This window comes from Ranitomeya variabilis, chromosome 5 (genome assembly GCF_051348905.1).
Source record: "Ranitomeya variabilis isolate aRanVar5 chromosome 5, aRanVar5.hap1, whole genome shotgun sequence".
Lineage (NCBI taxonomy): Eukaryota > Metazoa > Chordata > Amphibia > Anura > Dendrobatidae > Ranitomeya > Ranitomeya variabilis.
This window is the reverse complement of record NC_135236.1, coordinates 621,186,071-621,202,416: the sequence shown is the minus strand read 5'-3', so window position 1 is coordinate 621,202,416 and position 16,346 is coordinate 621,186,071.

The following is a 16,346-nucleotide window of genomic DNA, read 5'->3' as shown; positions in this document are numbered from 1 at the left end:
ATTTGATAAGCTTGTTACTTTTGTTAAGACAATTATGACAATGAAATTAATACATAAAATTGTGTTTGAGACATATTTTATTGTCTAACCAAATTTCTACTACTAAATACTTAAGGAATTGTTCACTTTGCTTTGTTCAGCGGAGGACAACTGTAAGGAGTGGCTGACACAGTGAGTAGGCCCAAATAAGTAAGTAGGCTAAATGCAGTTCAAAATTGGTAACAGGACTAACCAGGCAGCATTGCTTTGTTCAGTGGAGGACAACAGTAATGAGAGGCTGACACAGTGAGTAGGCCCAAATAAGTAAGTAGGCTAAATGCAGTTCAAAATTGGTAACAGGACTAACCAGGCGGCATTGCTTTGTTCAGCGGAGGACAACTGTAAGGAGTGGCTGACACAGTGAGTAGGCCCAAATAAGTAGGCTAAATGTCTGTCAAAATTTTTTTCATAAATAAACAGGTGGCATAGCTAGGTACAGGGGTGGGCTCCTCTGCTGAGTAGCAGACAGTGGTAGTAGGCGCAAAGTATTAAGTGGTCTAAATGGAGGCCAGGGCTCCTGTATATTTTAACTATCATCTATCATTTCAACAAATTTGTATTGGCAGTGCGATTGAAGGATTTAACAGCACAGACTACACAGTGGTGGAGCAGGGAGAGGTAAGTATTGCAAGTGGTAGAGCACTGTTCGAGCTGGGGGGGAACACTCTCTCGTGGGCAGCGGTACTGGCACAGGCCCCTCATATTACGACGGTGTATCTGACGTTGGTTGTGCACCACCACCATCAGAGACACTTCATTGTGCTATGAGGGACCCTGTGCCAGTGCCGTCACCCAAGAGTGGGAACACCCACCTGTCCAGGCAAATGGCACTCACATGGGTGCTTGCGCCAGGTGGTGACCACGGCCCTGTGAGGGGAGTCAGCCCATTTAGGGAGGTATAAAAATGGCATATGGTGGACATTCAGCAGCTGCAAATGGAGGAATTGGAGAAGTCAGTAAGAGGAGACCAAAAGCAAGACATTTTTCAGGCAAGCTACGTGTCAGCAGGGGAAGGTGGGGCCAAATAATTTGAAATCCATGATTGGTTCATTTTAATGAAGGTTAGATCATCAACATTTTGGGTAGCCAGACGTGTCCTTTTTTCGGTCAGTATTGAACCAGCAGCACTGAATATTCTTTCTGATAGCACACTAGCAGCAGGGTATGAGAGCTCCTGTAATGCATATTCTGCCAATTCAGGAGAGGTGTCTATTTTAGATGCCCAGTAATCAAAGGGGAATGACCTGTGAGGGAGAACATCGATAAGGGCAGAAAAGTAGTTCATAACCATACTGGAAAAATGCTGTCTCCTGTCACTTTGAATCGATGCAGCAGTACCTGTCGTGTCAGCGGTCGTTGCAAAATCACTCCACAACCTGGTCATAAAACCCCTCTGTCCAACGCCACTTTGGATTTGTGCACCTCTAACACCTCTGCCATGTTTCCCACTACGGCTCGCATGAGAACCATCACTGCCGCTGTGTGCTGGGAATGCCTGAACCAAACGGTCTACAAGAGTTGCTTGTTTGGTAGCCAATATTTGCTCAAGGTTCTCATGTGGCATGATATTTTGTAATTTTCCTTTATATCGTGGATCCAGGAGGCAGGCCAACCAGTTATCGTCATCAGTCATCATTTTGATAATGCGGGGGTCCCTTTTTAGGATACGCAAGGCATACTCAGCCATGTGGGCCAATGTTCCAGGTTTCAGTTCACTGCTTGTGCTGGGTTGAGGAGCATTTTCTTGCAAATCAACATCACTTGTGTCCCACAAAAACCCTGTACCTGACCTTGCAACACCACCAGTTTCTATTGGCCCCTGAGAAGCATCCTCCTCCCATAAATATTCATCCCCATCATCCTCCTCCTCCTACTCTTCGTCCGCCACCTCATCCAGGAGTGTTCCCTGAGCTGACAATGGCTGACTGTCATCAAGGCTTCCCTCCTCTTCGGCTGCAGACGCCTGCTCCTTAATGTGCGTCAAACTTTGCATCAGCAGACACATTAGTGGGATGCTCATGCTTATGATGGCATCGTCTGCACTTACCAGCCATGTGCATTCCTCAAAACACTGAAGGACTTGACAGAGGTCTTGTAGCTTCGACGACTGCACACCAGACAACTCCATGTCTGCCATCCAAGTGCCTGCCTGTGTATGTGTATCCTCCCACAAATAAATTACATCACGCCTCTGTTCGCACAGCCTCTGAAGCATGTGCAGTGTGGAGTTCCACCTTGTTGCAACGTCGATTATTAGGTGGTGCTGGGGAAGATTCAGCGATCGCTGATGGTTCAGCCTACGGCTGGAGTGTATGGGCGACTGGCGGATGTGCGAGCAAAGTCTTCACATCTTCAGGAGCAGGACTGGTAACCCCGCATAATTTTTCAGGAAGCACTGCACCACCAGGTTCAAGGTGTGAGCAAGGCAAGGTATGTGTTTCAGTTCTGAAAGGGCTATGGCAGCCATAAAATTCCTTCCATTATCGCTGACTTCCTTGCCTGCCTCAAGATGTACACTGCCCAGCCATGACTGAGTTTCTTGCTGCAAGTACTCGGCCAGTACTTCCACGGTGTGTCTGTTGTCGCCCCAAACACTTTATTTGTAACACAACCTGCTGACGCTTACCACTAGCTGTTCGATAATGGGACACCTCGTGTGCAACACTGGCAGCTGCATATGGAGTGGTCGTGCGACTGCGCTCTGTGGATGAGTTTTCGCTTCTGGAGGAGGAGGAGGGGTGGCAAATGCCTACAGCCAATTGTTTCCTAGACCGTGGGCTAGGCAGAACTGTCCCACTATGGCTGTCCCCATTGGACCCTACATCCACCACATTAACCCAGTGCGCCGTGATGGACACGTAACGTCCCTCGCCATGCCTACTGGTCCATGCATCTGTTGTGATGTGCACCTTTCCACTGACTGATTGCCTCAGTGCATGAACAATGCGGTCTTTGACATGCTGGTGGAGGGCTGGGATGGCTTTTCTCGCAAAGTAGTGCCAACTGGGTAGGTCATAGCATGGTACTGCGTAGGCCATCAGGTCTTTGAAAGCTTCGCTTTCAACCAACCAGTAGGGCATCATCTCTAACGAGATTAGTCTAGCAATGTGGGTGTTCAAACCCTGTGTATGCGGATGAGAGGATGAGTACTTTCTTTTCCTAACGAGAGTCTCTTGTAGGGTGAGCTGGACTGGAAAGCTGCATATGGTAGAGCTAGCAGTGGTGGTGGACATGGCGGATTGAGAGAGGGTTGGTGATGGTATTCTTGATGTTGGCCTACATACAGTGTTTCCTACCAATAACCTTGTGATTCCCTGACTGGTTTGGCCTTGCGACGATACCTCCACATTTGCTGCTGGTGGTGTGCTAACCGGTGGGCTTACAGTGAGGGAAGCAATGTAGCATTGCTGACTACCTTCATTCTGAGCAGGTGCACCAACGGTACGTGACATTTGGTAGTTAGTCCAGGCTTGCAAGTGCATGCTGGTTAAATGTCTACGCATGCACGTTGTATTTAAATTTTGAAGATTCTTCCCTCTGTTAAAGGTCTTTGAGCATTTCTTACAGATAACTTTTGACTGATCATTCAGATCTTAGTTAAAAAATTGCCACACTGCACTCTTCCTACTATCTAATACCTTTTCAGGCATTGCACGCTGTGCTACTTTCACAGGATGGCCACGCTGTCCTAAAACTGTTTTTGTTTTTGACACACGTTTTTGGCCTGATACCTGACTGCCAGATGACAGCTGTTGCAATGTAGATGGCTGCTGCGGATCATCCTCCTCCACTTCTGAGCTACTGGCAGCGGCACCCTCTTCCCCCAATGGCTGCCAATCTGGGTCAACAACTGGGTCATCTATCACCTCCTCTTCAATGTCATGTGCACCTTCTTTTGTGTCACCGTGTAAGGTGCTATAGCGTTCGGGACGGGGCACCATAGTCTCATCAGGGTCAGATTCTGGCTCAGTACACTGCGAGGGCAATGTAGTGATCTGAGTCAATGGAACAGCATAATAATCTAGCTGTGGCTGTGCATCAGTACACTCCATGTCCGATTCATCTTGTAATGGGCAGTTAACAATTTCCCTTTCTAACCCAGGCATGGTATGTGTAAAGAGCTCCATGGAGCAACATATGGGGTTGCCTGACGCATCCTTGTCTTTAGGTTTGGGTGAAGGACACAAGGAAACATCTTGTTCCTGACCGGGAGCATCCACTGACGACTCGCTGCTTTTATATTTTGAACTTTCTGAAGACGAGGCAAAAGAGATAGAGGCTGAGTCAGCAAGGAAAGCCAAAATGTTTTCCTGCTGCTCCGGCTTTAAAAGCGGTTTTCCTACTCCAAGATAAGGGAGCCTTCGAGGCCTTGTGTAGCCAGACGATGACGCTGGCTCAACACCTCCAGCCTTAGGTGCTATTTTGCTTTTCCCACTACCACCAGATGCTCCACCACCACCACCATCAGTACCAGCTGGCAACGACCGCCCACGGCCTCTTCCACCAGACTTCCTCATTTTTGGGAAAATGTAACCAAAATAACAACCGTTATATGGTACTGTAAAACAAGGTAGAAGGTGTATATAAACTTGTTGAGAATTTAAATCTCCCTTTTTATTTTGGGGAGACTGAACCAAAACTCAAGCTCAGTGTATAACACAACACAATGTAAGTGGCAGAACGTGGCTGGCTGATATTCGACAAACTAACAGAATTGAAGTATATCCACTTTGCGACAATTTGAATCTCCCTTTTTTGGGGGGGAGACAGCACCACAACTCAGGCCCAGTGTGTAACACAGCACAATGTAAGTGGAAGAAAGTGGCTGGAAGATATCTGAAAAAATCCAAGGACTGTAGTACAATTTCAATCTCCTTACAATGATCTCAGGACAAGTATGGCAGCAACAAAAAGGACTGCTGCACACAAAAGTGTGGACAAATAAACAAGATAACTGCAGAAAGGAGCAACAGGATTTTTGCTTTTAAAAAAGCAGTTGGTTTGCACAGCAGCGTGCAAACAGCAATGCAGCTATCAGGGAGCCTTATAAGGCAGCCTAATAAGCTACAGAGCTGATGCACAAAAAAATAGCCTCCACTGTCCCTGCAAAAAAAGGTGGTGTTGGACAGTGGAAATCGCTACAGCACAAGCGGTTTGGGGGTTAATCTTCCCTCCCTAACTATATCCCTTCTTCTGACGAAGCTGCAGCAACCTCTCCCTATGCTGAGATCGGCAGAAGTAAGATGGCGGTCGGCGTGCACGCCCTTTTATAGCCCCTGTGATGCCGCAGAAAGCAAGGCAGTCACTGTAATGAATAACAAAAGAAAAAAGGAATGTAGTCAGCTTACCGGTCTTAGACGAAATCCCCAGACCTGCCAACGCCCAGCACGGTTCGGGGTGAGCGCCCACAGCAAATGAAGACAAAAAGGGAAATGATCCAGCTGGAGGTGGAGGCAGTTCAGACTTTGTGAGACTTTATTAGACAACTAAAGCGATAAATAGTTCTTCAACAATAAAAATCTTTACATAGCAAACACCTGGCACACCAGTGAGGAGGATCAACGCGTTTCAACTATGAAGTCTTACTCATGATCATGAGTTTTACTCATGTAGATCATGAGTAAGACTTCATAGTTGAAACGCGTTGAAACGCGCTTCTCTAAGATGGTGAGGACTGAGACCTATGTCATCACGCTGCCCACACTCTGCGTCCTCCTTCATTGGCTGAGAAATGACGCTGAACGCGTCATACGAAATGCGACTTTGGAGCGAAGATTGCCAACCTCATGGCCGATCCCACACTAGGATCGGGTCGGGTTTCATAAAACCCGACTTTGCCAAAAGTTGGCGATTTTTGAATTTGTCCGATCCGTTTCGCTCAACCCTAGTGGCTGGCAATGTTTTACCCTGCCAGTATAAAATGAGGAATCCCAGTACAAAAAAAATATGTAAAAATTCCATCAATAAAAATGTAATCAAATGAAAACACCACTGTTGAAATAAATCATTGTATAATCACTAAATACAGTGCTGTATATATAACATTATTGAGATATATTTTTTTTTATTACATGATCAAAACATAAGGTGCATGTGCAAAACCATGATTACAGGAGAATTTCATCATAATTCTAAAAATTATGAATACGGAAATATGCAGACAAAGGATACTAATCAAGAAACAATTATAAATATAAGGTGCAAGTGCTGCGCAAAAAAAAAAATTACCATTAGGTTTAAATAGATCATTGCATTATGATGTCTGCAGGAAAGATGTAAAGTGCAAGTGCACACAAACGTGGGTGGGTAGTCACAGGAAGACAGCCAGGGACCCCGATGCCCATTTCGCATATGACCTCTCCTGTATTAGATCAGAAAAACAGGGTGGACAGTAGTGTGAACAACCTTCTCTTATCTCAGCACTCCTGGCCTCTCCTGTATTTGATTATACAGACAGAGCGGACAGCACTGTGAGTGGCCTCTTCTTACACAGCACTCCTGGTATCTTCAGCCAAACAATGCAATATCCATCTTCCTAAGCACAAAGGCAGGAGTGCACTGTCCTACTCCATAAGCACACAGGCATCTGTCCTAACATTCTAGGCATCAACCATTTTAACCCCTTTCTGCCATCGGACGGAATAGTACGTCCGTTGGCAGAACCCCCGCTTTGATATGGGCTCCGGCGTTGAGCCCGCATCCAAGCCCGGGACATGTCAGCTGTTTTGAACAGCTGACATGTACCCGCAATAGGAAAGGGTGGAATCGCGATCTGCCCGCACCTATTAACTAGTTAAATGCCACTGTCAAATGCTGACTGAGGCATTTAACAAATGCTTCCCGCCATCGGGCCGGAAATACACGCACTGCTGACCCCGTCACGTGATCAGGGGTCAGCAGTGCATACAAAACAGAGGTCTCCAGCAGACCTCTACGGTTGTTGATGCCAGATTGCTATGAGCGCCACTCAGTGGTCGGCGCGTATAGCAATGCAGTAATCTTGCTACATCGGGGCGATCTGAGCATCGCCTCTGTGTAGCAGAGCCGATCAGCCTATGCCAGCTTCTAGCCTCCCATGAAGGCTATTGAAGCATGCCAAAAGTAAAAAAAAAGTGTTTAAAATATATAAAAAAATAAAAAAAACATAAAAGTTCAAATCACCCCCCTTTCGCCCCACTCAAAATAAACCAATAAAAAAAATCAAACCTACACATATTTGTATCGCCGCATTCAAAATCGCCCGATCTATCAATAAAAAAGGATTAACCTGATTGCTAAATGGCGCAGCGAGAAAGAAATTCAAAACACCAGAATTACCTTTTTTTGGGTCGCTGTGGCATTGCATTGAAATGCAACAACTGGTGATCAAAAGAATGTATCTGCACCAAAATGATATCACTTGAAATGACAACTCGGCACGCAAAAAATAAGCCCTCACCCGACCCCAGATCACGAAAAATGGAGATGCTACGGGTATCGGAAACTTGCACATTTTTTTTTTTAGCAAAGTTTGGAATTTTTTTCACCACTTAGATATAAAATAACCTAGACATGTTTGGTGTCTATGAACTCGTAATAACCTGGAGAATCATAACAGCAGGTCAGTTTTAGCATTTAGTGAACCTAGCAAAAAAACAAACAAAAAACAAGTGTGGCATTGCACTTTTTTTGCAATTTCACCGCACATGGAATTTTTTTCCCATTTTCTAGTACTCGACATGGTAAAACCAATGATGTTTCTCAAAAGTACAACTTGTCCTGCAAAAAATAAGCCCTCACATGGCCATATTGATGGAAAAATAAAAAAAATTATGGCTCTGGGAAGGAGGGGAGTGAAAAATGAACACGGAAAAATGGAAAATCCCAAGGTCATGAAGGGGCTAAGGGGTTAGTTATATAACAATCATGAACCTTGACAAAACATTTGTAATTTGCTCATAGAAGATATTTAGGAATTTATTTATAATGCATTTCTTTTAATATAATAGCTCTCCTTTAGCGCATTTACCAGTCATTGCCTGTAATACACATATTTTAACCATTTAAAGACAACAAAATCCTTCCAAAAAACCTTGAATTATTGAACATCGATCACTGAGTTTTGCTTGTGTTCCTTACATGTTCTCTGTGTTGTGCCAGTGATAAGGTCAGTTCTACAAATACTTTGTTGCTTCTCTGTGCTCATTTATGTCATATTCTGAAAATGAATAAAATGTACAAAATCTCCTGTTTCATTTATGTTAAAACTGTCCACAAACTGCACAATTGAATGTCCCATTAAATGTTAAATACCCAGTATTAAATCTTTTGCAAAGTGCATAATCTGCCGAACTTGCTTTGAAAATACTGTACAGAAAGCACATTGAAGAGGCAATTAGCAACAATAAATCTCACCTTGCTCCTTAGGTTTAATAGTCTGGTAATTCAGGTCAAATCAGCGGGGTGACTTCTTTCCCTTGAAGAGGGGCAGAATTGTTAATAGCTTCTATTTTGTACTTCAATAATGTAATATCTAAGCATATATTTCTATGCCACCTTGCTTAGTAAAGGTTTTACATAACATAAAGAGCAAACTTTTCCTATTAAATACTTCCAAAAGTCATGGTTACAGTGAGATTTTCGAAAGGTATCGAAGAAAATATGGCAGACATCCTGTCTGAATACAATAGCTAATGTTCCCCCATACAATTATATTCTGTGGGCATGAAGGACTACAGCTCGCTATTATTCTTTGGTAAAGTCATAGAGCGTTAATTATATTAAATGATTGCGAAGTCTATTGTATGTTTAATCTCTAACATCTTAATCATTTTTTCACATCTTTTTGCATGTTCGGTACATTATTCTAAAAAAAAACATTTATTTTACACTCTGTTGGTGTGTTCATATTTTGTGGGCGTTTTTACCTTTCAGTAAATTCTAAATATGTTCAATATTTCTCTTTAATTTCATATTAATCTGCTGGAGCACATTTACAAAAGGAATGAATTTGCCGATTATTGGGACACATGTCAGGTTATCTGAACCGATACACGACTGTATAACCCAGAAGAACAGGTGGTCATTTATATCATTGTAATTGCGTTGTGTTAACAATTAAACATCTGAAACTAGGGTTGAAAACATAAAGTCTTCTTTATGAAGTCTAACTTTCACAACAGGCAGGTAAGTTGTAATTTTCAGTGGCACTATTTTTAGATATATAATTTATTACCAGAATTTCAGGCCAAAATATACATCTACGAAAAACCCAACCCAACAGAAATACAGCAACCAGAATTACAGCCCATCAGAACCACAGCCCACAAGTGTTAAAAACTACTAATGACATAGCCCAAGGAAAATATATTTAAAAAGAAATACAGTACAACATTGGTAGCAAAAAGCATAGATGGAATGAAGGACTTATAACGGAGTGTCAAGATGGAAAGATTTAACATGGGACTGCTACTCAATTCATAAAATGATATTGACCACTGAAAGGTATGACTGGGACACATTTAACCCCTTAACAACTGCCTTTTAATGGTGGCAGTTAAGATTGCAGAAGAATCCAGCTCACAGATGAAGTCAAGGTGTTGACAAAGAGCACATGTCTCTCGAAACGCGTCAAAGGATGCCTGCACTCTCTTTTTTGTGAGCACATAATTTTAATGTTTGCTTCATGTACCTTGGAAAATAAAATGCACTTTTTTGGACTTCATCTGTAAGCTGGGATTTTCTGCTTTCTTCATTAGATGTTGCACCCTGCTCAGGTGCTATCCATGCTCAAGAAGTGTCGAATTGCAGGTGGTGAGCTTGGATTTTGTTCCGTGGCAGTTAAGGGTTCTTTATGCCTCAGCGCTGCTTTTAATGGCATTGAGAAATAAATGTATTGCACCCCCCGAGTCGGAAATTCTGCGGGGCCTCGGCTACCGAGTGTCTGCTCTGTCAGATGGAAGCGTCGGGCGGGCAGTGGGTGTCCTCATGCGCCAATCAACACTGGCGGCATATATCTTCCTCATGAACTCAGTCAGTTCATGTTTTCCTATTAGCCACACATTCATATATAAGGATGCTGGTTTCATGTGTTAGACTCTCCCGCAGAAGAAGGCTTGTTGTGTCGAAACGTACATAAGGACTCCTAGGCGCCTCAGTGCTTTGCTGATAAGTATTCTATTACCATATACTCTTTACATCTGCCCACCTTGTTCTGTGACACACTATATAATGACTTTCTGGTGACTTTACTTGTATCGTATATTACTGCTTATCTTTTTGTTTTACTGTCACTTTCCAATTGTGGGTTATATTCATATTTATATTTACATCTTACCGTATGCATGTCTATTCACTTTGCTTGCAAGCACTGGTGGCGCCTGATTTTCTATATGTATCACATTGTTTTTTATTGAGTTATTAATAAAAAAGCTCATTTTTTAACCCCTTCCCGACATTTGACGTACTATCCCGTCGAGGTGGGGTGGGCCCGTATGACCGCCGACGGGATAGTACGTCATAGCCGATCGGCCGCGCTCACGGGGGGAGCGCGGCCGATCGCGGCCGGGTGTCGGCTGCATATCGCAGCTGACATCCGGCACTATGTGCCAGGAGCGGTCACGGACCGCCCCCGGCACATTAACCCCCGGCACACCGCGATCAAACATGATCGCGATGTGCCGGCGATGCAGGGAAGCATCGCGCAGGGAGAGGGCTCCCTGCGGGCTTCCCTGAGCCCCCCGCAGCAACGCGATGTGATCGCGTTGCTGCGAGGGTCTTACCTCCCTCCCTGCCTGCTCCAGACCCGGATCCAAGATGGCCGCGGATCCGGGTCCTGCAGGGAGGGAGGTGGCTTCACAGACGCCTGCTCAGAGCAGGCACTGTGAAGCAGCCTGCACTTCAATCAGATCGGTGATCTGTCAGAGTGCTATGCAAACTGACAGATCACCGATCTGTATTGTCCCCCCCTGGGGCAAAGTAAAAAAGTAAAAAAAAAAAATTTCCAAATGTGTAAAAAAAAATAAAAAAAAATATTCCAAAATAATGAAAAAAAAAAAAAATATTATTCCCATAAATACATTTCTTTATCTAAATTAAAAAAAAAAACAATAAAAGTACACATATTTAGTATCGCCACGTCCGTAACGACCCAACCTATAAAACTGCCACACTAGTTAACCCCTTCAGTAAACACCGTAAGAAAAAAAAAAAAAAAACGAGGCAAAAAACAACGCTTTATTACCATACCGCCGAACAAAAAGTGGAATAACACGCGATCAAAAAGACTGATATAAATATCCATGGTACCGCTGAAAACGTCATCTTGTCCCGCAAAAAACAAGCCGCCATACAGCATCATCAGCAAAAAAATAAAAAAGTTATAGTCCTGAGAATAAAGCGATACCAAAATAATTATTTTTTCTATAAAATAGTTTTTATCGTATAAAAGCGCCAAAACATAAAAAAAATGATATAAATGAGATATCGCTGTAATCGTACTGACCCGACGAATAAAACTGCTTTATCAATTTTACCAAACCCGGAACGGTATAAACGCCTCTCCCAAAAGAAATTCATGAATAGCAGGTTTTTGGTCATTCTGCCTCACAAAAATCGGAATAAAAAGCGATCAAAAATGGTCACGTGTCCGAAAATGTTACCAATAAAAACGTCAACTCGTCCCGCAAAAAACAAGACCTCACATGACTCTGTGGAGCAAATGTGGAAAAATTATAGGTCTCAAAATGTGGAGACGCAAAAACTTTTTTGCTATAAAAAGCGTCGCTGGTTTCACACTTCCGTTTTTGTCTGCAGCGTTTTTTGCACAAAAAAACGCATGCGTTTTTTCCCTATATTTAACATTGAAAACGCATGCGGTTTTTTTCTACGCGTTTGGTCGCGTTTTCAAACGCATGCGGTTTTTTTCTGCATGCGTTCATTTTCAGAAATACAACCTGCAGTATTTTCTTGCGTTTTTAAGCACATGCGTTTGTTTGCGTTAAAAACGCATGCATTTTTATCGAAAAAAACAGAAAACACACTGAAAAGCCACCCACCACCATCAAGGTGATAAAGGGATCCAAACCCTAACCCTAACTCTACCCCTAACCTCACCCCTAACCGTTTAATGAACATTTTCTGACAGTCATAGTGCCACGTATTTCAGTGCCACGTATTTCAGTGCCACGTATTTCAGTGCCACGTATTTCAGTGCCATGTATTTCAGTGCCACGTATCACGTATTTCAGTGGCACGTGTTTCAGTGCCACGTATTTCAGTGCCACGTATCACGTATTTCAGTGCCACATATTTTAGTACCACGTATTTCAGTTGCACGTATTTCAGTGCCACGTATTTCAGTGCCACGTATTTCAGTGCCACGTATCACGTATTTCAGTGCCACGTGTTTCAGTGCCACGTATTTAAGTGCCACGTATCACATATTTCAGTGCCACGTATTTCAGTGCCACGTATTTCAGTGCCACGTATTTCAGTGCCACGTATTTAAGTGCCACATATCACATATTTCAGTGCCACTTATTTAAGTGCCACGTATTTCAGTGCCACGTATTTCAGTGCCACGTATTTCAGTGCCACGTATTTCAGTGCCACGTGTTTCAGTGCCACGTATTTAAGTGCCACGTATCACGTATTTCAGTGCCACGTATTTCAGTGCCACGTATTTCAGTGCCACGTATTTCAGTGCCACGTATTTCAGTGCCACGTATTTCAGTCACGTTTAGGGTTAGGGTTAGGGGTAGGGTTGGGGTTAGGGCTAGGGTTGGAGGTAAAGTTAGGGTTGGGGCTAAAGTTAGGGTTGGGGCTAAAGTTAGGGTTAGGGTTTGGATTACATTTACGTTTGGATTAGGGTTGGGATTAGAATTATGGGTGTGTCAGGGCTAGGGGTGTGGTTAGGGTTACCGTTGGGATTAGGGTTAGGGGTGTGTTTGGGTTAGGGTTTCAGGTAGAATTGGGGGGTTTCCACTGTCCAGGCACATCAGGGGCTCTCCAAGCGCGACATGGCGTCCAATCTCAATTCCAGCCAATTCTGCGTTGAAAAAGTAAAACAGTGCTCCTTCCCTTCCGAGCTCTCCCGTGCGCCCAAAAAGGGGTTTACCCCAACATATGTGTTATCAGCGTACTCGGGACAAATTGAACAACAACTTCTGGGGTCCAAGTTCTCTTGTTATCCTTAGGAAAATAAAAATTTGGGGGGCTAAAAATCATTTTTGTGGGAAAAAAAAGATGTTTTATTTTCACGGCTCTGCATTATAAACTGTAGTGAAACACTTGGGGGTTCAAAGTTCTCACAACACATCTAGATAAGTTCCTTGGGAGGTCTAGTTTCCAATATGGGGTCACTTGTGGGGGGTTTGTACTGTTTGGGTACATCAGGGGCTCTGCAAATGCAACGTGACGCCTGCAGACCAATCCATTTAAGGCTGCATTCCAAATGGCGCTCATTCCCTTCCGAGCTCTGTCATGCGCCCAAACAGTGGTTCCCCCCGACATATGGGGTATCAGCGTACTCAGGACAAATTGGACAACAACTTTTGGGGTCTAATTTATCCTGTTACCCTTGTGAAAATACAAAACTGGGGGCTAAAAAATCATTTTTGTGAAAAAAAAAAAAGAATTTTTATTTTCACGGCTTTGCGCTATAAACTTTAGTGAAACACTTGGGGGTTCAAAGTTCTCAAAACACATCTAGATAAGTTCCTTGGGAGGTCTAGTTTCCAATATGGGGTCACTTGTGGGGGGTTTGTACTGTTTGGGTACATCAGGGGCTCTGCAAATGCAACGTGACGGCTGCTGACCAATCCATTTAAGTCTGCATTCCAAATGGCGCTCCTTCCCTTCCGAGCTCTGTCATGCGCCCAAACAGTGGTTCCCCCCCACATATGGGGTATCAGCGTACTCAGGACAAATTGGAAAACAAATTTTGGGGTCCAATTTATTCTGTTACCCTTGTAAAAATACAAAGCTGGGGGCTAAAAAATCATTTTTGAGAAAAAAAAAAAAAATTATTTTCACGGCTCTGCGTTATAATCTGTAGTGAAACACTTGGGGGTTCAAAGCTCTCAAAACACATCTAGATAAGTTCCTTAGGGGGTCTACTTTCCAAAATGGTGTCACTTGTAGGGAGTTTCAATGTTTAGGCACATCAGGGGCTCTCCAAACGCAACATGGCGTCCCATCTCAATTCCAGTCAATTTTGCATTGAAAAGTCAAATGGCGCTCCTTCCCTTCCAAGCTCTGCCATGCGCCCAAACAATGGTTTACACCCACATATGGGGTATCAGCGTACTCAGGAGAAATTGCACAACATTTTTTGGGGTCCAATTTCTTCTCTTACCCTTGGGAAAATAAAAAATTGGGGGCAAAAAGATCATTTTTGTGAAAAAAATATGATTTTTTATTTTTACGGCTCTGCATTATAAACTTCTGTGAAGCACTTGGTGGGTCAAAGTGCTCACCACACATCTAGATAAGTTCCTTAGGGGGTCTACTTTCCAAAATGGTGTCACTTGTAGGGAGTTTCAATGTTTAGGCACATCAGGGGCTCTCCAAACGCAACATGGCGTCCCATCTCAATTCCAGTCAATTTTGCATTGAAAAGTCAAATGGCGCTCCTTCCCTTCCAAGCTCTGCCATGCGCCCAAACAATGGTTTACACCCACATATGGGGTATCAGCGTACTCAGGACAAATTGCACAACATTTTTTGGGGTCCAATTTCTTCTCTTACCCTTGGGAAAATAAAAAATTGGGGGCGAAAAGATCATTTTTGTGAAAAAATATGATTTTTTATTTTTACGGCTCTGCATTATAAACTTCTGTGAAGCACTTGGTGGGTCAAAGTGCTCACCACACATCTAGATAAGTTCCTTAGGGGGTCTACTTTCCAAAATGGTGTCACTTGTAGGGAGTTTCAATGTTTAGGCACATCAGGGGCTCTCCAAACGCAACATGGCGTCCCATCTCAATTCCAGTCAATTTTGCATTGAAAAGTCAAATGGCGCTCCTTCCCTTCCAAGCTCTGCCATGCGCCTAAACAATGGTTTACACCCACATATGGGGTATCATCGTACTCAGGACAAATTGTACAACAACTTTCGGGGTCCATTTTCTCCTGTTACCCTTGGTAAAATAAAACAAATTGGAGCTGAAATAAATTTTGTGTGAAAAAAAGTTAAATGTTCATTTTTATTTAAACATTCCAAAAATTCCTGTGAAACACCTGAAGGGTTAATAAACTTCTTGAATGTGGTTTTGAGCACCTTGAGGGGTGCAGTTTTTAGAATGGTGTCACACTTGAGTATTTTCTATCATATAGACCCCTCAAAATGACTTCAAATGAGATGTGGTCCCTAAAAAAAAATGGTGTTGTAAAAATGAGAAATTGCTGGTCAACTTTTAACCCTTATAACTCCGTCACAAAAAAAAATTTTGGTTCCAAAATTGTACTGATGTAAAGTAGACATGTGGGAAATGTTACTTATTAAGTATTTTGCGTGACATATGTCTGTGATTTAAGGGCACAAAAATTCAAAGTTGGAAAATTGCAAAATTTTCAAAATTTTCGCCAAATTTCCATTTTTTTCACAAATAAACGCAAGTTATATCGAATAAATTTTACCTTTAACATGAAGTACAATATGTCATGAGAAAACAATGTCAGAATCGCCAAGATCCGTCAAAGCGTTCCAGAGTTATAGCCTCATAAAGGGACAGTGGTCAGAATTGTAAAAATTGGCCCGGTCATTAACGTGCAAACCACCCTTGGGGGTGAAGGGGTTAATCACCATTTCTGTGTACTTTGGCCAGTCACACCTTTTCTTTATATGATTTCATTTTGTGGTGTAGAACCATACAATATTCAGTCTGATATTATTCAAAATTGTGCTTATGTTTGCATTTTCACTTGATGCTTTATTTTGTTCGAGTGTAATTACAGTGTAATTATTAAGAGCAGCCTAAAGACATAGCCCCAGAGATCCTGTCAGCAACTTTCCCTCAGGAAAGTCCAGAAAGAATAGCACTACATAAAAAGCTTGTATCTCTGTAACTGTATGGTGGATTTAAAAAGCGAAAAAATCAGAATAATTTGGCGGAGCAACCTGACTACAAAAAAACCCCACTTTTTCGCCTGGTGACAAAACAAAAGAAGACAAGTTTGATGTTTCTGTAATTGTACTGACTTGGAAAATCATGCTGACAGTTATTTTTACTGCACAATGAACAATGTAAAAACAAAATCCAAAAAACAATGATGTAACTGGATTTTTTTTCACCATATCAATGTGCTCGGTAAAATTAATGGTATCA